This window comes from Poeciliopsis prolifica, unplaced genomic scaffold (assembly GCF_027474105.1).
Source record: "Poeciliopsis prolifica strain line A6 unplaced genomic scaffold, Auburn_PproV2 SCAFFOLD183, whole genome shotgun sequence".
NCBI classification, from domain to species: Eukaryota; Metazoa; Chordata; class Actinopteri; order Cyprinodontiformes; family Poeciliidae; genus Poeciliopsis; species Poeciliopsis prolifica.
In genome coordinates this window covers 75,686-98,968 of record NW_026562558.1, presented here as the reverse complement: position 1 = coordinate 98,968, position 23,283 = coordinate 75,686, and the positions used below count along the sequence as shown (strand labels likewise).

The 23,283-nt window shown below is 40.2% G+C and overlaps 1 long non-coding RNA gene across 3 annotated transcripts in view; it reads right to left on the bottom strand.

Annotated features, from left to right (window-relative positions):
• Positions 1–22,930, bottom strand: part of LOC129356648 (uncharacterized) — a 28,838-nt gene extending 5,908 nt beyond the window's left edge. Inside the window, exons 1-3 of one of the 3 annotated variants that reach the window (XR_008605434.1) lie at positions 22,870–22,930; positions 15,631–15,748; positions 13,988–14,216 (exon numbers count right to left, since the gene is read on the bottom strand). This is a non-coding gene — a long non-coding RNA (uncharacterized LOC129356648). Of the gene's footprint in view, positions 1–13,987; positions 14,217–15,630; positions 15,749–22,869 lie in introns of those variants that run through there. The other 2 variants (XR_008605433.1, XR_008605432.1) reach the window with 2 other exon arrangements.
• Between the last annotated feature and the right edge of the window lie 353 nt (positions 22,931–23,283).

Below are 23,283 nucleotides of genomic sequence, written 5' to 3'. Positions count from 1 at the left end.
CTAATGTTTAAAATTACGCTAGCACAGCTAATGATTTAGCTAGCAGTTAGCTAATGATTTAGCTAGCAGTGTTCACCATAAACATTTCCTAAAATCCCAGATGTCAGAGTGATGGAAGCACAGAGGAGAAAGAGAGAAAAGCAAGATTTACCAATTTGATCAACTCTGCTAAATTTCTAATATTGTCATAATTTTTCAAAGACTTTCCTCCTAAAATGGGTTTTTGTTCAAAATAAATTTCTCCTTTGTTCACAGAAGTCGGCATGAAAGGAGTTTCCGCTGGAAAATTCTCATCTTAAAGTAATTTAGAGGATTTTAGCAGCTTTGAAACATTTCCATTGATGCAGAGCGAGACTGATTGAAAATTTTAGTGTTGAATTCAACCAGAAAGTTGTTGTTAATAAACTTGTTGTGGTCACACGCTCAGATCCAATTTCATTTAAAGACTGAAGTAAAGTGAGCCGGTGAATATGAGCCATCTGCATTTTACGCTCTGAAACCACAAAACAAGACTTGATGTGAAGCCATCAACAAGTACACACTGCAGTTAGTGGGAGCACTAATTAGTGTGCATAATTACAAAATCTGCTGTATCAAAGGCTTTGTAGAGATCAATGGATGAAGCTGTGAGGCTTTCAGGCGCCTGGAACACGGCGCTGCGTGCCGAGCTGGGAATCTTCCAATCCAACGGCTTTTTATCAGACAACAGGAGGCGGAAATTTCCACCAAACAAATCTGAAATTTTGAGATTCATTTCTTTAATATTCAAGAAAAGACAAAGAAATTCTCTGAGCTCAACAAGTTGTACATTTACAAGAGAAAAACTTCTGATTCATCTCAGAAAGTATCCAGAAAAAACTTTATGATCTCAAAAAGTAAAAACTTTTCAAGAAAAATTTTGAGTCAAACATTTTCGACTTTACAAACACAGAAAATGTTTTCTCTAGAAAATATCAGATATTTTCCTGCGATTGTTTTACTTTTTGAGCTCAGAAAATTCCCAGTTTCTTCTACAAAATTACTGAGATTAATCTAAAACAGTCAAAACTTTTTTCTTGCAGAGTTATGACTGTTGGGGCTCAGAAATGTGAAGTTTTTTTCTAAAAAAAATCTCAGAATTTCTGAGATTTTTCTTGTAAACATTCAACTTTTGTAGCTCAAACATTTTGTTGTCCAGAAAACTTTTGACTTTTTGACCTCCAGGAATTTTTTTTTCCTTTGAAAATGAATGAATCAAAAAATATTTCAGTGTTTTTGCCTAAATTGACTCTTCTCTTTCCCGGTCAGTGGTCCAAACACGGCGGTACATTTGGGAGGACGAAACTCCAGACTGTTTTTCTCAGCATGCAATTTTGTCATCAAGAACCGGCGAATCCATCAGAGGCAAACAAACAGCGTGAGGCGTTTTCCACGCCGCCCACCGGCGATCTGCGGCGCGCTGGCAGCACGGCGTCCGGCGCCGCATGACGCTGGGCCCAGACGGACGCCGGGTCCAGACGGACGCCGGGCCCAGACGGACGCCGGGTCCAGACGGACGCCCGGCCCAGACGGACGCCGGGTCCAGACGGACGCCGGGCCCAGACGGACGCCGGGTCCAGACGGACGCCGGGCCCAGACGGACGCCGGGCCCAGACGGACGCCGGGTCCAGACGGACGCCGGGCCCAGACGGACGCCGGGTCCAGACGGACGCCGGGCCCAGACGGACGCCGGTCCAGACGGACGCCGGGCCCAGACGGACGCCCGGGTCCAGACGGACGCCGGGCCCAGACGGACGCCCGGTCCAGACGGACGCCGGGCCCAGACGGACGCCGGGCCCAGACGGACGCCGGGCAGACGGACGGAAGATGAGACACGGCAGTGATTAGGATTTAATGAAGAATAAACGTTTAAACGAACAGAAGCTGAGAAACGAGCCGGTTCTGATAATCTGAGACACATCCAGACCACAATCATGTGGATGCTGATAATAGCTGAGGATGTGAGTGAAAAAGTGTAGAGAAGAGCAGATGGTAGTTTATCTCTCTTCACAAAATGGGCTTCACATTACCACCAAATTTAATCTAATCTCCAGAAGTGCGACAGATCCATTTGGATACGGCGTCAGAGGAGAGCCGCGGGCGCGGCGGCGTTTTATCGCTGCCAAGGAGGAAGCTGCTCCATTAATCTGCTGCTCTGGCAGCGCCGCGTCAGACTGGAGCCGCCATCAGACTGGAGCCGCCATCAGACGCAGGACGAGGAGGAGAGACGGAAACCTCAGCGGGTCCGAGAAACGGGTCAACATATCAGAAACGCCTGATTTCAGAAAAACTGAAACAGATTCACTCAGGTTTTCACTGGGACACAATTTAAGAACCTGAATAAAGAACCTGACAGAAGATGAGACACGGCAGTGATCAGGATTTAATGAAGAAATAAATGTTTAAACGAACAGAAACCCTGGAGAAAGGCTGGAAAACCTTTCAAAACTTACATTTTATACGTTTTTGTTCTTCCATTTGTGTCTCAACTGCCTCAAAACCAAACCAGCTGTTTTCTGGGAATAATTTTATCTTTTTTAATGTTTGGAAAATTCAAAAAGAAAATTTCCCAGGGTCAAAGGTCATCCCAAAGTTTCTAACAGCAGGTTTTTCCACACACCAAAAAGTCGAAGGATCTCCTTTGTCTCTACAGAGATAATTATTCCAGTTTTTTCTTCAGTTAGCTGAAGAAAACTTTTGGCATTTCAGCAAATATCCAGATTTGAGAAATAATTATTCATTGCTCAGAAGAAATTTTACTTTTATTACATTTTACTTAAAAATATGAAAAGCATTTTCTCTTTGTTTTGCCCTCTGTGTTAGAAACGATCATTAACATCCTTATGTCCAAAAGTCTGAGAAACTTTCCTTCTGAAGCAGATTTATTTTTGCAGACTTCGCTTTTAAAGCCAGTCTCAGCAGCTGGCGGGGTTAGCACAGTTACCACCGAGTCCCGCTCTGCGTCCGTCTGTCAGGAAACTTTCCAGAACTCCCTCACTGACCCGGAGGAACTCGGACTGGGCTGACTTTGTCCCAACCTGCTGTTCCCTGATTATGCAGGCAGATTTCGTGGAGCGTCGGCGCGCTTTGCTGCAGAGTCATTTTCCCCCAGCTGCTTCTGTCGGCCCTCAAGGTCCGTCCTGTCCTCAGCTGTCTACCTGAACTTCACCTGAACTTCACCTGAACTTCACCACAAACCCACACAGCCAGAGAAACTCTGCAGAACCGAGCCGCAGGACAGGATACGCCATGTTGGAGCAACGATTTATAAACAGTCTGATTCGCACAAAAACTGTAAGAGACGATTATTAAAAGTTTGCTCTGGTGCAACGACGATGATGACCGGGTGTAAAAATGATCTGGTTGAGTCAGGCTGCTGCAGGGAGAAACAGTTGTGTTGAGAATATATGGAAAGCTAAGCGTGCCACAAATCGCCACTCTTTTGACATGTCTGTTTAGAAGGCAACACAAAAAACAGCAAAATCAGCAAAAACACGTCAAAATGCTGCTTTTTATGATGGAAGAAATTACAAAAAAATTTCAGCATTTATTGTGGTAACTGAACATTGCTTTTTATGTGTTTAAAGCTGCGTTCAATGACCAGAGTAATCGCTGTAATTTCAATCGTTCAGAAGGTTGTCCTGTTTCAGAAGGGATTTTCTTTGTATTTTATGGTTTCCTAAGTCATAAAGAGACATTTTCTGCATGATTTTCTAACCAGATGGTTCATAAAAGTAGCAATCTGTGGCACACATGGCTTTCCATACAAACACAAATTCTAACTGTAATCTCAGAATTCTATCATTTTCTTTTTTTGGTGGTCCTAATTTTCTTCCGTAGCTCCCTTTACTGCATAGTTTAAAAAAGACATAAACATCATCAAATAAGCAGAAAAATAATAAACAATGTGATGGCTCAGCCTTCATTTCTGCCAGTCATTTAATCTGCAGGTCATGATCAGATCCATAATCTGCTCCATCAGAACCAGCAGAACCAGCATGACGTTCTGGTGCCAGCTGGAAACAGATTATGGAGGAATTCAACAGAAACGCGATCGCCTCCTCTGAACAAACAGCAACATTTCAAGCGATTATTTCACTTTTTCCATAAATCTTGTTTTAGGATCAGAAATAAAATAATCTGACTTCTTTATTATTTTTTATGATTTTATCATTATAAACTTGACTCACTTATTAAATTACATGTTTATGTGCAGCAGCACGTTTTCCACACAGATGCTTTCATTTCATTATGGCGGTGTTTCTTCAACAATCTGAATAGTGCGGTGTGCTTTTTTTTCAACCTTCTTGAGTCAGAACTGATTTTACCTGCAGCCTTGAAACTTTCAAGTCTTGCCTCAACTTCTAGATTAGTATCAGGTCTGGATTTGACTAGGCCATTCCAACATGTTTTGGTTTAAGCCGTTCCAGTCGTCTGTGGATGAACTCCAGCAGGTTTATTTCTCCTTCCGTCTGCTTCCTGTTTTCCTCCAGCCGCCGGGAAAACAGATTTGCTCTGAGACGGTTTTGTCCATTTTCAGATTATCGCTGCCACTCACCAAACCTGGAGCAGGTCGAGATATCAGCAGCTGGAGGTCAAACTCATCATGGAGCTAATTTCCTTCCAAAATTACAACGCTGGAAAATAACTGAGGAGCAGCAGAGATCCTAGAGAGCAGCTTTCCAGACAGGAAGCCTAGAAAGTCAGATAAACCTGCAGGGAATCATTTTATTTACTCTAAATCATATTTAAAATGAATTGGAATGAAAATTACAGTCCAATAAATGGAGCTACTGTAAAGCATAAAGTCTTCTTCTTCTTAACATAAAAACAAATAAAATATCAGATCAATACATAAATATAGCAATGCCACTACATTTAAAATAAAGGAATTACTGCTAAAAGTAAATGTGTTAATTTTGGCAGGTAGAGGCCTCCGTATGGCTGGCGTATCAATGTGTTTTTGTTTTCAGAGAGCTGCATGTGAAGGACGATCCGGCATCATTAAATGTACATTAACAGGAATGTAATGGGGTTTTAATGACGGAGCCCAACCCAGACATCAGCAGGGAGTCGCGTCAATCATCTTCCTCCTCGTCTTCTTCTTCTGTCCACCGGGAAAACAACACAAAACTCTTTCCAACTCAGAGAACAAGTTCTGCTCTCCATGTAAATGCCTTCATCTTCAGTCAGCCATGTTTAAAAGCTGCTCCTCTGTGAATATTTCCGGCAGAAACTAGATTTGCTGATGCTGTTTTGCTAACATTTAATCCCTCATTAGCCGTTTTTCTTCAGCGAACGCCTCTTTCTACGCGCTGCTGATGAGAACTCTTGAGGACCAAGGCAATCATCCTGGTTTCTACCGGAAGCGCTCGGGTCCCCCGACTGCGTCGACTCCGTTATAAGAGTCCGACAGACACCATTAAGCTCGGTTTGTGATTCGCAGAACAGAACCGGGCCGGGAAGTTGCTCAGGCTGCAGCAATTAAACCCACAAGTTGCTTTTGTTTAGGTCTGGGAGTCGGACGGCGCATGCACTTCACAAAACTTCATTCATCTGCATCCAGCTTCTCCTGATTTCCCATCTTGCGTGAAAAACATTTCAGAGAATTAGTTTGAACTGGAGATGAACCCAAAATCAAACCAGAATGAAGTAAAGTTTTAATCTGGCACAAAACTACTGCAGGAACAATAAAGCAAAATAAATAAATCCATCCATCCAGCAGTAACATCTGCAGACATTAGCATTCTGTTAGCATGCTAGCTCTTCACAAACAGCAGTTTGAGGATTTTCCTGTTTCTACATCAACCTGAAGAAAGTATTGATGCCCAGAGCCAATAAAAGTGGAAAATCACTCATCATTACCCTCTGCAGAAAATATTTACAGTGTTTCAGAGCAACTCCTTTTCATCTCTAACAGGGAAATCAATGTCATCTCAAGGTCAATAACTCTGAATCATCAGCTTTGATATCTCTGCAGGCGGCACAAAGACTCTTCAGCCTCAGTCAGATTAATACACATCGACATCAGCGGATGAAAGGTTGAATTTCACCTTGAGACACAATAATCTGCAACGAAAAGTTCAACGCAAACCGGGAGGCAAACGAAACCGTTCCTGAAGAAACGTCGCCACAGATTAGTTCCCGTTGGAATGACGAGATGACGATGCGAGCGAACGAGGCGTTCCTGAGGTTTCCACAGGAAATGACCCGCTGTGTCTCAGGTCAGCTTTCGTTTTCTCAGAAGTTGCAACGTTTCAGGGTAAAATCAACTGTTTCTGAGTTTGATGAAGTTTTTCCTTCTTTTGTTCCTTCTGGTTGAAGCTTCTCAGTTTTTCCCTCCAGATTTTGATGCTGCACCGTTGGAAAGACGTCTGCTCCTGTTTCTGTTTCTGTTCCTGTTTCTGCTCCTGTTTCTGTTTCTGCTCCTGTTTCTGTTTCTGCTCCTGTTTCTGTTTCTGCTCCTGTTTCTGTTTCTGCTCCTGTTCCTGTTTCTGCTCCTGTTTCTGTTCCTGCTGCTTCTTTTAATTATTAAGTTTTAATTATACAGTTATACATGGCAACAACGTTTTCACAACCAGGAGCAGCTGGTTGGCATCTCAGGGCCCCAATAAACTCTGACCTCTGACCCCAAAGAAGTTCTAGAAAGTCATGGCCGTTCCAACCATGCAGGTAACGGGTCGGGTTGCTAGGCAACGGGTTGCTAGGCAACGGGTCGGGCTCAGGTCGGGTTGCTAGGTAACGGGTTGCTAGGTAACGGGTTGCTAGGTAACGGCGCTGTGTGACTGAGGTTTTTGAAACAGACATAAATAAACGATTTCTTAAAAGCATCCGGGCGTTTTATGATTTTAATTGTTGTTTTTAGAAACAGTAGAAACTGTAAGTATCAAAACATAAAATAATTTTGCAGAGTATTTTCCCTTCAGTGCGACGGAGGAACTCCATCTCCACCCTGAATAAATAATCAGTCCTGCTTTGAGTTGCGGTTTGATTTATGTGTCTGACTCGTTTCATATCGCGCTCTGAAGACTCTCCTCCTCAAAGACAGAAAACACGATTTCTTTTCTGGGCAGCTCTAAAGAAAGAAGTTCACCGCTGTGCTGGTAATAAATAATAAATCTTCTATTTGCAGTTGGAGGTCAGAGGGGGACTGGGAGTCTTTTCCAGCCATAAAGGGGAGAAAACTCCTCAGCCTCTGTGGGAAGCTTCACCCGATGGCGTGTTCCTCCATCCTGCTCCAGACTGATGCGCTCTGCTGCAGATTCAAACCACCGCCTCGCCTCCCTGGAGCCTCAAGCCGCCAGGCCTCAGCTATTCATGAGGAACGGCTGGAGGGAGCCGGACCGTGCGCCCTGAGGGCCGCCGCTCTGCCGGGAGCAGGGAAGGCGACTGTCACCGATTGTTGGGGCGTCGCCTTGGTAACGGGGAACAGGGTCAAAGGTAAGACTGGAGTTGGATGCAGAGTGACTTTCAGCTGTGAATTGGAGTTTGTTAATGCAGCCCCGCCAAATCCAGTGGAGAGTCCGGCGTTCCACAAGGCTCAGTTTCAGGTCCTTTCCTTTTTAACCTTCGTTCCCAGAGTTTGGACCGATCCGGGTTCCATGTGCTGCATGTGCTGCCGCTTGCACCGACGCTCAGAAAGAGTTCAAACCGACAGAGAAAGACTCGGAGAACTGAAAGTGTTGCTGAAAGGCGGCGAGGACAAGAGTTTTAACCGCCATTGATTTTATTGCTATGTTCTTTATTTTAGTATTTTATGCACTGATGGTTTTAAATCTAAACATATTTTTCTGATTGAATGTAAATGTTGGATCTGTGAAATATTTCGCTGAAAAGGTTCATTTGTCTGCAGGCGTCTGGAAAGTTGAGGGTGAATCGGCTTCAGAGCGGCCGCTTTTATTAAATCTGGTAAAACTTTGTGAATTTAATTTCCCACAGCTTCAACATGGAGTTATCATCACATAAAAGCTGAACCTGATTGAGAAGTCGGTTCACACTGTTATTAACGCCATAATTCAGCAGATTTATTTTTTTCTACAGAGGAGCTCCTCACAAAGTTCAGACAAAAGTTATTGCAGTGGAGCCAAAACCATCAGCCAATAACTCGTGTGCACAGATGAAAGGCTTTGGTAATTTCAGCAGGTTCAGCAGGATGAACAAATGCAGCCGAAACACGAAGAGCGAAACGAGTCAAAGGCACCTAAAGCCAAACAGAAAGACAAGGCCAGATCAAAAGGAGGCTGCAGAGAGCCTGTAATCCTGCCGCACTTACCAATAATTTTCTCATTATTCTGTATGTGACCCGGCAGGTAATAGGAGAGCAGCAGCAATGATTTTCTCATCAGAAGTGAAAAATTTGCAGCTGAAACTCTGTTTGGGTGCAGCTGCCGTCTGCTCCGCGTCAGGACACATTTCCCCGGAGGTTCGCAAACTTTGGGAGGAGTGAACTCCACTTCGGGTTTTTTTTTAGTTTTATTGCACTGCTTCACAGCTGCTCCTGAATCTTATCAGACGTATTAAAAATGCACATAAAAAGAGATATAAAAGCGCCTGCTGCAGTGAAACTCTGCAAAACTTTAATGGAAGAAGCTGTCATGACTTTCTTTGGCGCGTTTTTAATCTTGCAGGTTCAGTCGATATTTTGGAGCGAAGTGTAAATATTCTCTTTTTTTAACAAAATAATAATTTAATGAAATTAGCCTTTGAGCCTGAATATCCTCTTCTAAAAGTAGAGACTCATCTCAAGTATTTAGTCATAAAAGACTGAAAAGTGACCGATTTAAAGTTTAAACATTTTTTCACTAATTTTTTTAGTTAACATGAAAAACATTAAACTCAGTGAAACTGGAAGCTGCAGAAAGTCCTGGTGAAATTAATTTTGTTTTAGTCGCCTGTAAATCAAGAAGTAATTATATTATCACCTGGAAACCATCACTGAACGCTGCAATAAACACAGAGGTTGTGCAAGAATCCCTTTAATTTCTACATTTCCTGGTGGGAAAGAAACTTTATGCTTTTATGGGATTACTAAACTTCCTGATAAAAAAGATTTGAGCATCCAGAAGGAACTGATTGATTTGCTGATTGATTGCTGCGCTAACATTTAGCTGCGTTTAAATTTAGGTTAAGATGATTTTACTCATTTCTCTGGAGAGACGGAAGGAAAAACAGCTCCTGGTTTAGCTGCCCACTGCTGCTACCCAAAGCTGTGCTAACTGTAAACATTAGTTGGGCTAATGCTAAAGCCTCACTGTTTTTGTTTAACTCTTTGACACAGTAAGCGAATGCAAAGGGTTGCACCTGCATGATATTTAGCAGAAGCTAACGCTACATCGCTAACTTCAATTTAAATCATTTCTGCCCTCGAAAGACTTTCAAAAATTTCATTTTGACATATTGCACATGCTCTATAAGATATTGCATTTATTGTAATTTACTGTTTTATTTTGTTTCTGTGCTTCTTTGCATTTTAGCAGAAAACTCCTCTGTCCTCCCTGTTTTTGTAAAACAGAACAAAATGGTTTCCTTCAGACACTGACAGCAGCATGGAGAACTGCAACAAAGAACCCTGCAGTTCTTCACTTGGCAGAACAACAGCTGTTAGCATTAACCTTGGCGCTGAAACGAGGTCTCCATGATGCCTTCTGCCCATCGGGTGCACGTCTGAATGCAAACGGAGAGGCGAGTTGTGAAGGTCGGCTGCAGAGCGAGTTGGTGGCTCTTAGTCGTCTCCTCGTTATGCCGCCGGCGTCATTAGCAGCCTGATTGGCTTTGAGTTCAGCGCCCTGATGAATCTGTTTTGTCCCAGAGTCATTATCGGCTCTGACGGTCATTCAGAAACGGGCCGCGCACACAGCCACCCAGCACTTTAATGCCCCACAGCCACACGGCGTCGACGGCTGTGAGCGAAACAAATATGGCATTAAGGGGAAACTTTCATTTGGTTGGAGTTTGATGCAAATTAGAGATCACTGCCTAATGAAGTCTGGAGTCGACAAACTCCGTCAGCCAGCCGCACACACGACCGACGGCGTCAGAGGCTGCCGACCTCTGAGACAGAGATTTTAATTGGAAACGAACTTTGGGGAGATGAAGAGATTAAAATGGAGGTCGGGTTGCAGCGACGCGTCGTCGCCCACCCTCAACACGCCGAGCTCTTCACTGCAAACTAAACTCGACTCTGGGATTTTCAACCACATCCTGCTTAACTCTCATTGCTGATTAAAAAAAACAACCAATCAGAGCCAGGAGGAGGGTCTTAGCGCTGTCAATCATTCCCATCAACATCCTGCGAACTGTGCTAATAGCGGAGAAACAACTCACTGATATCCGCTGTCACTGCTGGCTAATGCTAACTAGCGTGAGCATTCACAGCAGGGTAGTTAGCCATAGCGTAGCAGAGAACAAACAGACATGATTGACAGCACTAAGCCCCGCCTCCTGGCTCCGATTGGTTGTTTCTAGTTAGTGCTGGAAGATTATCTGTCCCATAACATCATAAGTGGTGATAGTTTCAACAAACATGTAAAAGATACTTTTTTAAAATAAAAGTTACATATTTCAGCTTTAAACTTATTTTATACAACATAAAAAATATGCACTTAAATAATAAAATCCTTTGTCTAAATAAGAAAATGTTATTTTTTGCCTAAATATGATCATTTGTACAACATGATGCAGCTAAATAAAACGAGAGAGCAGCACAGGGTCCATTAATGGCTGTTTCTAGCTGATTTTCCAGAATTTGAAGCAGATGATGGTGAAACTGGATAGAAAATAAGAATCTTTAATCTAAAATGTCTCGTTTTATGCAGTTTTCTCTTAATCACTGCTCTGGTTGTGTTTTTCGTGGATGTTAAAAAAATGTCAATATGGACGAAATGACAAAACAAAATCTAAGATCACAAAGGTGCAGAAAAAGCAGTGAGTTTAGCTAAGCATGATTGTTTTCCTATGAGATCTGAAACTGATTTCCATTTCCTTTTTACCTTTCTTTTATATTTAATGCATAATCAATGCAACCTTATCTCAATAAGCTCAGACCAAATTGTTTAGATGTGATTCAAGCTAAGCCTGGAAATTGCAGCTAAATTGGAATGAAAGTTATTGAAGAAAAATCATTTATGTCTCTTTGCTGAAATATTTCTGTTATTACTTTCTGCTTCTTTCACAAAAGCAATTTTCAACGATCACATATCAAAGCGATGCTGAAATTGAAATGATCTGAACTCTTAGCAGATCTTTGTGGTTCGTTATTGTGAGGGCGATTTCACTTGACCTGAAGCTTCGTCCTCTTTTTCAAAACGCAGAAATCCGACACGGAGCCGCTGAGAGTCGAAGCAACGCTGCGACGACACGGATAAAAGCACGAAATAAAAAAGACCTGAAAATGTTCTGAGATGAATTTCTAACCTTCATTCATTTTCTAAGAAGTTTGTTTGTAATCACTGAGAGGTTCTGTGCAGTTTTATAGAAAAAAAAAAATTAAAACTGGAAATTACCAGTTAAAACATAAAAGTTAATTTGGAAAAAAATTTCTCAGTTGATACAACTTTCTATTTAAGTTGCCAATGTTGGCAGGATCAGTCCTCCATAGACCCATAATATTATGTTGTAAGTCCGTCCATCATCTGTCAGGGTATTCATGTCCATGAATGCACCTTTAGATGCACACAAACAAAATAGTGTCCTTAAACGCAACACAGCGCTAATTTCAGTCATCTGCGTTATTCTCCTGTTTATCATTTTCCAATAAATAATAAACAGGATTTTCCAATAATATGTGCAAATTCCTGTATTCAGAAAAAAGCCTGGAGGAGTAAAATCAACAACCATCTGAAAGTGTCAAACTGGAAGAGAGTGCAGGAATCAGTGGGGCGGAGTCTGCATGGATTCAGATGTAAAAATGTAAATCTGAAGCACAGAAACACTGAACAAACAACTTGGGGGACAAAGCAGGAAACTGGGATTTAGAAAGCAGCAGGTTAGCAGGAAGCAGGTGAGGTGATGAAAGAAAATCAGCTTTTCCTCCTGGATCATCAGTTTCTGTCGGATCTGTTTGATCCAAACTGGTCCTCAGATGAAGGGAAACCGAACATGAACAAAACTGCAAGCTAAACTACTTGGTAAGATTTTGTGTTCCTGCAGTGATGAACTGCAGCTGGGGTCACAAATAAAACCAGTCAAGGAGCCACAAATGGCCCACATACCACACTTTGAACACCCCTGGCCTGGTATTCAGTATCAGCTGGTAAAATTATTCAAATTAAGAAGTGAAAGCTTAAAATGAACCACATCAGTTGCCTTTGAGGAGTGGATGTAAAACTATGTTTTTCATGTCCTGCCTGGTATTTAGCCGTGTTTTTTACTCCCTGCGGTCAGTTTATTCACTGCTGGAGGTTTCGATCTCTCCGTCCTTCGGTCTCAACAGACAAGACAGCCGTTTTATTTTTAAAAGAAAAACATCATCAATGTTTTCCTTTTCATGTCCCACCACCTTCCTCCCACGCCGCGCTCAGCGCCGGGCACATTGATCGGTCCGGGCCGCGTCCAGCCTGCCGTCTAATTAGGGCTCCTCCGTAAAAATGACGATTCCTGATGTCTGCCTCACCTGCATGCCACCTTTCCTTTGATTTCCATAAACATAGGGACCTTAAAGACGTGCTTAATATGCTCAATAGACACAGAAAGCTTTCGCCCTCAGGTTTCAGGCAGGTGATGCAACGTGTTCTCCAGGAAAGGCCAACATTTTCCCTTTAAAGAGAAAACCTTATTGCTTTGAATGGATTTGATTCAAGGACAAACTGGTGAGTCTGAAAAACAAACCGGAGATGAAGTTGAATAAAATGTGACTAAGCTGCCTTTCCTGGAAAACATCAGGAGGAAATTACACATGAAGTGGGCTGATAACCGGAAAAAATGGGATGTTTTGTAATCTTTGCATGTTTGTTGATCTGTTTGTATCAAAAAGATTCCAGAAAAAAACTGAAAGTTACAGAAAACTTCTCATTAGTTATTTCAGCCAAAGTGGAGACTTTCTGCAAAGGGTTTGAGGTTTTGTTGATATATTATAAGAAAAGAAATTATGTATTTCGCAATTTAACAAATTAAATCCATTTAATTATGCAAGGATGCAATTAAAAAAAAAAAAGGTTTAGACATTAATATTTATTCTGAAAGCAAGCTAGTAACGCTTGCAGGTTAGCTGCTAGCAAGTACAGGTTAGCCGATGAGATGTATATATTAGCAACTAGCATGTAGAGGTTAACAGCTGGCAAGTAGATGGTAGCTGCTAGCAAGTAGCTGTTAGCTACTTGCTAGCAGCTAACTAGCAGCTACCTGCTAGCAAGTAGCTAACAGCTACTTGCTAGCAGCTACTTGTAAGATTACCTGCTAGCATGTAGCAGGTAATCTTACCTGCTAGCATGTAGCAGCTAATCCGTTAGAATGAATTAGAATGTAAAAAAAAAAAAACATTAAAAAAAATTCCAATTATTTTGTATTTATTTTGATTATTTGAAAGTTTATTACAAAATTAAGGCGATTAGTTAGAAAGAAAAAGATTTATTCTTGCTACTATTAGTGTTATTCTGGTGCAGAAATCCGATAAACAGCTGAAGCCACCATTTCTTTGTTATATCTATATTTAAACAACATTAATTTGTTCTTTGTCATTTTAGCAAAAGTTTTTAAGAGCCAAAAGTTGCAAGAAAACAAACCCTGGTCTTGATGTTCTGATTTTTATCACGCTCTAAAATGTGTAATTGGAACAATAAATGCAACTTGAACACAAACAGCCTTTGTTTGTGTTTCTGTTACAATATGAAAAATTGAGATTTTTGCTAAATAGACAGAAAACATGAGAATATGTCAGTTAAACACTGATATATGATTATATCTCCTCTGGAAAGATCACAAAACAACTAATTTCCATGTGTTTTCTTTATTACAGCAGCTTGAATTGAATTATCTCTCTACGTTATTCACAAACAAAATACAAGAGCACTGATTTGCCAAAAACCAGAGGAAGGTGATTTATTTAGCAGTTCAACTTAATATGCAAGCAATCTATCACCTCATATACACTGCTTTAAATTTGGACAGTATGTCTTATCCTTCAGGGTTCCCTCTGCAGCAGATAGCAGCGAAGCCAACATAAATCTGGGCTGTAAGAGCTGTCAGACAGCCAGGCTGGATTCCTCAAAAAAGGCAAAAAAAGGAGAATTAATCCTGTCAACACCATCTGCTTTAGTCATTACGATGCTCTAATATACTCTATGTGAACAACCCAGCCACATTTTCTCACCCCATCTATCCTAATGTGACAATATTTCATCTCTCAGAAAAATAACGCTCGCTCCTCAGCTGAATGGGATGCATCTGTAGCGAGAGGTGAGGAAAATTGGGAAAAATCTGCCCTGATGGAATGAAAGTCGAAAAACATAGTTGCAGAAACGAATCAGTTCAGTTTTCTATATCTGATGCTTTAATAAAAAGTAAAATATTTGATGCTGAATCTTCATTAAAATCATTTTGAGCTTCAGATGTTTGACTTTAACTTGAAGCTAAATATTTAGCTCTAAAGTAAATATCATAAACTAGACCAAACCTCTACTTATTAGCTACTAACCTCAAGCTGCTAACCTTTACATGCTAATAGCTAACCTGTACATGCTAGCTGCTAACCTCTACTTGGTTCAGGCTAACCTCAACATGCTAGCTGCTAATCTATACATGCAAGCAGCTGACCTCAACATGCTACCTGCTAACCTCAATATGCTAGATGTTACATGCTATCAGCTAACCTCCACGCTAACGGCTAACCTCCACGTGCTAGCGGCTAACTTTAATAATAATTTGAACATTGACCAATATATTCAATGTGTTCTGATGATGACACTCAGCCAAATGTAATGTTTGTTACTGCCAGAGGTTGGAAAAGTACCCAAAGTTACACTCAAGTAAAAGTAGCACTACCTTCAACATATTTTCACTCAACTAAAAAGTATTCACCCAAAAACGACAATAAATATTTGGTAAAAAAGTCTACTGAAGTACTGAGTAACTAATCAAATCATTTAATACTTAAAAATTGCATCATCCAACAGACCAAATGTAAAGTTCTGTGGAAATTTGGGGTATTTTATGGACCAAAATGAAATAATTTAAATAAATAAAATCAAAAGAAAAAAATCCAGGTATTTCTTGAAAGACTTTTGAAACTTTGACAAAAAGTGTAGGTGAGTCTGAGTCTGGTGAGGTTTTGGTTAATTTAATTTCATTAAGTTACTCACTGATTGAGAGGATCAATTATAGGCCAAGTAAAAAATACAGTGTAATAAAAATACTCCAAATTTATTTGTTTTCTAGAAATTACTCAAGTAAAAGTAACTAATAACTGCTTGCAGGTTTTTAAATAGATTTTTGTTTTATTTTTCTGATGTAAAACTTTGACTTGTCTTGTTGCTGAAATGTGCTGAGGATGTAAAAATGTTTTATCCCCATATTAATCCTTTATGCATCAAACGTGTTTATTTTTCAGCTGATTCAGTCGTTGATCCGGTAACCTGATCAGAGCCACAGTAATCATCTACAGTAATGTTATGCATTCACCTGGTTTGGTAGCTTCATGGACCCAGGTTTTGCCCAGCTCAGCGCGTTCGCCGGGCGTTTTGCATGCATGCGTGGAGCTGGTGTATTCCCCTGCAGAGGTTTGCATGCTGCACTGCAGCTGTGAACCAATGAAGATGGATTAGTTTCCCTCTTCGACTGTCTTAGGGAAGCAGAGCTGGGATTGGGAAGCTCCAGCACATTACTCCACCCTGACAAGGTCCCCAGATGAAAGCTTCAGCGCTTCTGTTGGCTGGTTATCAAAACGGAGATGCAGCAGTTTCCACCGTGTCACCTCGTCTGCTGCTGACTCAGCCAGCGCCTTGCACTGTTTCTGCTGTTTGACGTTTTGTGTCTGTATTTTGGTAAGACTCTGTGCACAAAGGGAAAAAAAATAAAAAGTTTACCCCTTCTTATCTCAGGCTTGAATCCTTCCTGCACAACTTGGGGAAACGGCGTCCTTGGGAAGGTTTGTCTCCCATTAATGTCCCAGATTTGCTTATCGGTGAGAGTGGGTGTATAAAAGCTGCTGCAGAGTGTGTGCAGAGATACCGTTGATGAATAATTGCGTGTGTGTGTGTGTAATGGTTTGTTTCTGCAAAACCTACATCATAATACAGCAGCCTCCACTGTACTGGAGCTGCATATAAATCCATCTTTTATTCCTGTAGCTCAAGATCACAGAGCAAACTTTGAGCAAATTTATTCCATGGCAAAAATAAAATAAATCTATCATGAGATGACATCAATTTATTCATGCAGCGTTAATTCACAAAAATCTTAATTTATCATTCAGATTATTTAAAATGTTTCCATAAGGAAGGCAGCAAATTATAACGAGTTATTGCAGAATTTAATCCCAGAGACAGAAAGTGGCCTGCGTTGGCGTTGATCCATCCCTCATTCTGAGGATGCATGTGGCGACAGTGGAGAGAAAAAACTCTAACCCTTTAACAGGAAGAAACCTGGTTCTGGTTCCGGCTCTGCAGAACCAGAACCGAGCTCTAAATGAGTCACTAACTGCAGGATTAGTAAAGTAGATGTAACTTTACATTTAAATAAAAGTTTACAATTGTGAAATGCTTTCTAAAATAATCTATTCATAAAAAATTAAGCAAAATACATTACTTTTATTTCCACAAAATACAAATATTTAAAATCGTAAATAAAACAATAAGATCAAAGACTTCTTTTTAGTCTGTAAATTTTTGAATTTCTTTTACACCAAGAGTTAAATATTGTAAAAATTGATTATTTTTGTTCACCCCAGAGTTTAAGGAGTTAGCGCGTCAGCCATTTCTCAAAAATGTCCTGGTTTTGCAGCGCAGCAACTTTAAATAAAACACACGACTCTGCAGACCTCGGCTATTCATCCTGCTGGACCCGGCAGCAACTTTTAAAGCTGCTCTGCAACGAGCTGCTGCTCGGATTCACATTATTTAGTAAAAAAGAGAAGCCGGGATTAACAGAACAGACAGAAGCTTAAATAAAAAACACAAATCTTATCTGAGTCCCGAAAATGAGGTTCAAGACATGAAGGAAAATAGATTTTTGTGAGGTGAATTGTCAGCATGACGCTCGTTTAAAGCTGCAACAAAATGGTGCTAAAACTACAAGAAATAAAACGCCACAAATGGCAGCAGCACCTCGACAAGAGGACAAACAGCAAGATGTGACGTTACTTTAATAATATTAAATCACTACTAAATACTTCAGTCGCCTTTTCTGACAAATTCTTCCAACTCTTACTTCAGTAAAATTGTTTGATAACTTTTAGGTGACAAAAGCAAAACAGGATTGCCAAAGTACATTTCCCCAAAAAATTCTGCCAAAAGCTAAGAAATTTTGAGATTAGACACATAAATGTCATTGGAAAATTATTGGAAATTTCTCAAGTTAAATGTGGAAAATTTGCTCGAAAAAAATTAACCTTTAAAAAAAAAAAAAGATTTTAAAAAATCATCTTAAAAAAGAAGAAAATTTACAAGTTTGAGAAGTCCGATTTTTTTTTTTTTTTTAGAACAAACTGATTTCTTAGATTCATCTCAGAAATAAAAATATGGACACTTCTGAGTTTCAAAAGTCAAAATTGCGCTTGAAAAAAAATGTCTGAAATTTCCAAAGGTTCCAAAAGTTGAACACTTTTTTACTTTCAAACTCAGAAATGTCCATGTTTTTTCCAGCAAATGACTGACTTTTGAATTCAGATTTCTTGTTTTTTTTCTAGAAAATTTTTGAAATTAATCTAAAATTTTCTGAGAATCCTGGTGGAAATTTGCTCCTTTTTGTTTATGCATCTACAATGGCCGTAATAAGGAGTCGTATATTTCACAGGCTTCTCACCTGTAAAAGATCTGTAAATTTTTTTATTGAAAATTTAAATTTTCATCTTAAAAAATTAAATGTAAAATTTTAAACATTTTTAGATTAAAAACATTTTATTTAAAAAAACTTAGATTAAAACATTAATCTCAAATGTTTGATTAAAATTTTATTAAAAATGTGCCTTTTTGCTAAATGTAAATATAATTATTTTTTTAGATCAAAATGTTTTAATTTTCAGAACCAAAGTTTCGGTCCAGGTTTCTGTTCTGAGTCGGGTCGGCCAGGGATCCGGGTTCTGCCGTTACTCGCTGTCTGAGCTGCCGGTTCTGACCCGGCTCTGCCTCCTGATTGGTGTTCGTTCGCTGTCACAGCTCGCCGCCTTCAGGGATCACTCAGGCTGACAGGTCATTAACCCGAGTGAAGCGGAGCAATAAGCCGCCGCTGAACGCCGTACAAAAGATCAGGGAAAGGTCAGCGGCGTGCGGTGATGGATTCACCACCTCCACCTCATTGTCCAACAAATAACTGCAGCTTATACACCTGCTGCCCTGCTGAACGCCGGCGCCCCCTGGGCCTTTGTGAAGCAGAAAACCTGATGCCGGAGAGGTGGGGCGAAGACACGACGGCGTTTTCGTCTTTGACCTTTAGCAGCTGCTTTCAACATAATTACACCGGTTTAAGGAAAGGGAACATTTCCTCTGCTGCTCTCGTCCCTAAATATATCTCTGACTTTTTTTTTCGCTTCAAGAAAATAGCTTCATTTAGAAAATAAGGGTGACATTTAGTGCAAATGTCAGGAAAATAGAAACGTTTACAGGGTTTGACAAGTAAAAGGGTCAAAATTAGCATGCAGATAAAATTTTACGCAGCTGCTGTCCGTCATGCGGTGAAGTCGAGGTCTGGTTGCTCTGAGAAAGCAGAAATACCTGAGCTGAAAGGCTCTGCTGGACCTCTGGTCACCAGACGACCAAAACAACGATCCCAGTACAAACGAGCTCTGCTGGTTGGGTGGCTGGCCGACCCAGTTAAAGCAGACAGTAGCTCCTTTTCTATTCACCAAAAAATTCTGGAAATTTATTTGCCAATTTTAAAAAGTGTTTTTTTTCAGCCACATTAAATTTTATTTTTGCTGAACTCCAATGAAAACACTTTTTTTTTTTTTTTTGCATCACACCAGTTTGTGTCCAGCAGCTTATTTGTAGTAACTGGGCCAAATTGGAGGTCTCACGACAAACTTCCAGAAAACTGCAAAACATCCAAAACACTGACTTCCTATAAATCAAGGCAACAGACCCATCTTTAGAAATGCTCTTGATCAGTAGAAAACAGAGCATTGATTAACTTATTTTTGCCTGCTGATGATAGTATTTAACAAAATGTAATGGTTATTGTTTGTTTCATAAGTGCTTGCATTATGAAATGCGCTGTGGACACTGTGGTACGAGCAACATTGTGAAGCTCGTACCACCGGTTTTAGCTGCCAAACTAAATCCTAAATGTGTGACATATATGAAAGAAAAATGGATTCAGTGATTTGCTGCCAATTGTCAACAAAACAACAACCAGATAAGGTCAGGAAAAACGTTTAAAACAGGAAAAAAAAGTGATGGAAGTATCAGCTATGCTAGCTTGATTTGACAACTGTAGCATGTAGACGTGCTGCAGAATCCGGTGCATCTTGGTTCAGCTAATCTCGAGGCCCATAAACCATCTCTCTCACAGGTGTTTAAATTAGCTAATCAATCACAGATCTGTTCAATCACTAATTGGCTGGAAAGCGCAACGTCTCCCCTTTCAGAAACCGTTGGGATTTTTCAGATAGCGCAAAGTATCACAGAATTACGGTACGGGGTTAGACCGCGTCGTCGCCGCCAATACCTTCGGCCAAGAAGGGTTAAGAGCAGAAAGACAAACTCTGAGTCCAACTCCCATCGGAAATAAGCCGACATGTCCTCATCTTTATCAGTCTATTCTTTCTCAGAAGCTGTCTGGATTGTTGTGAGGCTATTTCTGCTCTTTTATCAGCTTGTTTCCTTCCTCATATCGGCATCACGCTGCGTTTTCCAATCAGCAAACTTCAGCTCAATATGTTTGTTCAAAGAACAAAGGGGAGAGAAGGAAACTCACAGCTCGCCTTGTTAAAGCAGCAGCTGAAGTAATCAGACAAATTGATGCTTTCAGCAATCTTAACTGCTGCCGTTTATACCACACAACAGCATTAACATCACTTTGAGCTCGTCCATCCCATCTGTCGATCCAGCACCCAGAGGAAGCATTAGTCCTGAAACGAGGCCTCTATCAGTTATTGAACGAGCTGCTTGAAACAAATCAGCCAATAAAAACTTGATTTGCAGAGAAATCTCCTAGTTGTTGATAATTAAACTGGAAAAAACAAAGATTGAAATAAGTGTGGCTCAAATTTTTGAAAATTTTTTTACAATGACTTTTACCTCAGATTGTCTGAATTTAAGCTGATAGATACAGAAATACCAAATTACCTGGACTTTAAATTATCTGGTTTATTTTTTAACAAATAGAAACTAAAATTTATTTCATCAGGGCCATGCTAAAAATGTTTTTCAAAAATTAGATTACGAGTAGTCATATTACAAGACTAAAGCCATAACATTTTGAGAATAAAGTTACAATTTTTCACTTTATTTTGATATTATTTCAACAAGAATAATAATATGACTCTTAATTTTATTTATTTATTGTCTTGGCAGAGTCAAAATATGACAGACCAACACAAAGCTAAACAATTAAAAAATAAATTTGTTTAACAGAAACACGACAATTAAAAAAAAAAAACAAAGAAAAAGTCTCGCTTATTTTATGGAAGGTTTTGTCGCTAGAACGAGGTGATAATTTTTGGCCATATAAAAATTTGTTACTTTGAAAAACTGCAAAGGAAACTCTTTTCACATCACAGTCACATGAACAACCGGATGTTGCTACTGACAGAAACTACAAAGATGATAACAGGAAATAGTTAGAGGATCAAAACCTAAGGTGTTTTTCAATGACTTATTACGCAAATAAACTTATTCATATGTGATTTTAATTGTGTTAAAAACTCTGAAATTGTGAAGTGTGTGTTTTTTTTTAAACTAAGTTTTGTGATTGAAATGCAGCTATTATCTCCACCTCAACAGTACGGTTGTTCTTTCAAGCAAACTGGTTTCAAATCCAAGAAGTGGAAGAGTTTCTCTCCTCTGCGGATCCAGTCGAAGTTTGATTTAGCCACTGTCTCTAAAATGCCAAACTTGCTCATTAAGAAGCACTGCCAGCCCGCCCACCTAGCATTAGCTCGCTGCTCCGACGCGGAGATGGAATTTCACTAAACGCATCAGACGGCTATAAGTGCAATGCGTGTGCCAACAGGCCTGTCAGCTCCGATACACTGACTGAAACGCTGAGGCCGTCGACCCTTCCGCATCCTCTCAGGCTTCACATCTGTTTTCTCAGCACATATTTTAATCACCCCCATCATATTGGTTAGCTTAAGGTCATTTTATTCATCGGCCGTCAGTTTGACATTGAGAACAACCTTGTAGCATTCAGCATGCAATTATCAGAGACCATAAAGCGTGTGTGCAGTTTCCAATTAAAGCAGCAAAGCTTGTCATTATAATTTCCCGTCCTGCTGATGATGATGTCCCAGACCCTCAGCTTAGCTGCTCTACACTGCTGCACAGTTCTGCTTTTATGGAAATCTATTGCTTAAATAGCATCTTTTCTGCCTAAGTAGTCTGGAAGAGCTCGTTTACATCGAGCACAGTGCAGGAGGAATCATGCTCAGGGACCATGAAAGAGTCAAATACAAAAAGCTGAAGTTCGGTTCAAACCATGTCAATGACCCATAAAACAGGAGAAAATCACAACAAAATGGTTGATAAAGATGAAAATCAAGATGCTGGAAGGGCCTAGTCAAAGTCAGAAATGTGGTGGGACCTTCACAGAGCAACGCCGGGAAGCAAACTGCTGAAATTCAGGCAGTTCTACAAGCTGCTGGATCATCGGATGTGACTTTGGATTATTTTTAACAAACAAATTAAGAACTTTGGTAAGATGTATTGGGCGTTTAGCAGACAAACAGCTTCCCAAACGCGCAATGATACATAAAAGTACCCTTTAAATGAACAGTCAAGACAGGATAGGGAGTATTTCTCTATTAATTCTATCCTTTAATTTTGTCATTCATTTGTTGAATTTTCTTCTAAAACCGGTGCCTTGGCTGTTTAACTAGTTTCAAAATGTTTAAAAACACAGACTATTGAAATATGGTCATAGAGGTGAGATAAGAGCTTTTTGTCTGAATATAACCATGTCAACAGAAGACAGGGAATAATCACTGCTGTACAGACATCCCAATTTTATTTTGGACATAAAGTTGAAAGAAAGTTAGTCATTGAATTAAATCCTAAACGCTGCAATGGTTAAAGCTGTTAGCAAAGCTGCTAAGCTTTGTTTGGCCCTATTGTGTTCAGCTGCTTGCTTCCCTCTTGGGCCTCGCCGGACCAAAACAACAGCAAGCAGAGAGCATAAAGCGTTACCTGAACATTAGCATAACAACTGCTGTGGTTTTAAGAAGCCTCTGGCCCTGAAGCTAACATTAGCTAACTTTCTAAAAGTGTTCAATCCTCACAAGACCCGCAGACAGACAGTGAACAGCCTGTGGAGCCATCATTTCATTTTTATTATTACTTTTATTTCAATATCTGCTAAAGCTAACTGACATATAAACCGATGAGAAACTAGTAGCCCGGTGTGCTAGCATGCTAACGCTAATTTCCATGAAATTCAATACAAGATAGCATGCGTACTTCCGTGTAAACTTTGCTAAACGCAGTTTAAGAACCATAGACTAAAGATTTCATCAAGAAATAAACTGAACATCATAATTTAGTGACTTACAGATTTACATGAGCCGAACATGAGCAGGAAACGCGGAGCTGCGTCCCTTCCACGGTGCTGGAAACTTTCCATTGACACAACCACCACTAGGGGCGCTAAACATCCCAAATCAGTTATCTGCAGGTGAAGCGAGCATCAGGGCCGTAAACAAATAAATAAAAACAACAAAAAAGTGACAAAATGGTTCTGATAAAGCAACTTATTAAAGAGCAGTAGCTTTCTGTAGCATTTTAATAGAAACAGAGTTGGGGTTACTGAAGTGACTAACCCTTTAAAGGTGACCTTCTATGCTTCTTTGAACAGATTATGAATATAAAACATGTTCATACATTTGTTGCACAAAGTAAGTCAGACGTTTCAGAATGAGCGGTTTTAGTGTGTATGTCACTTTAAATCCAATAAGTTGCTGATGGC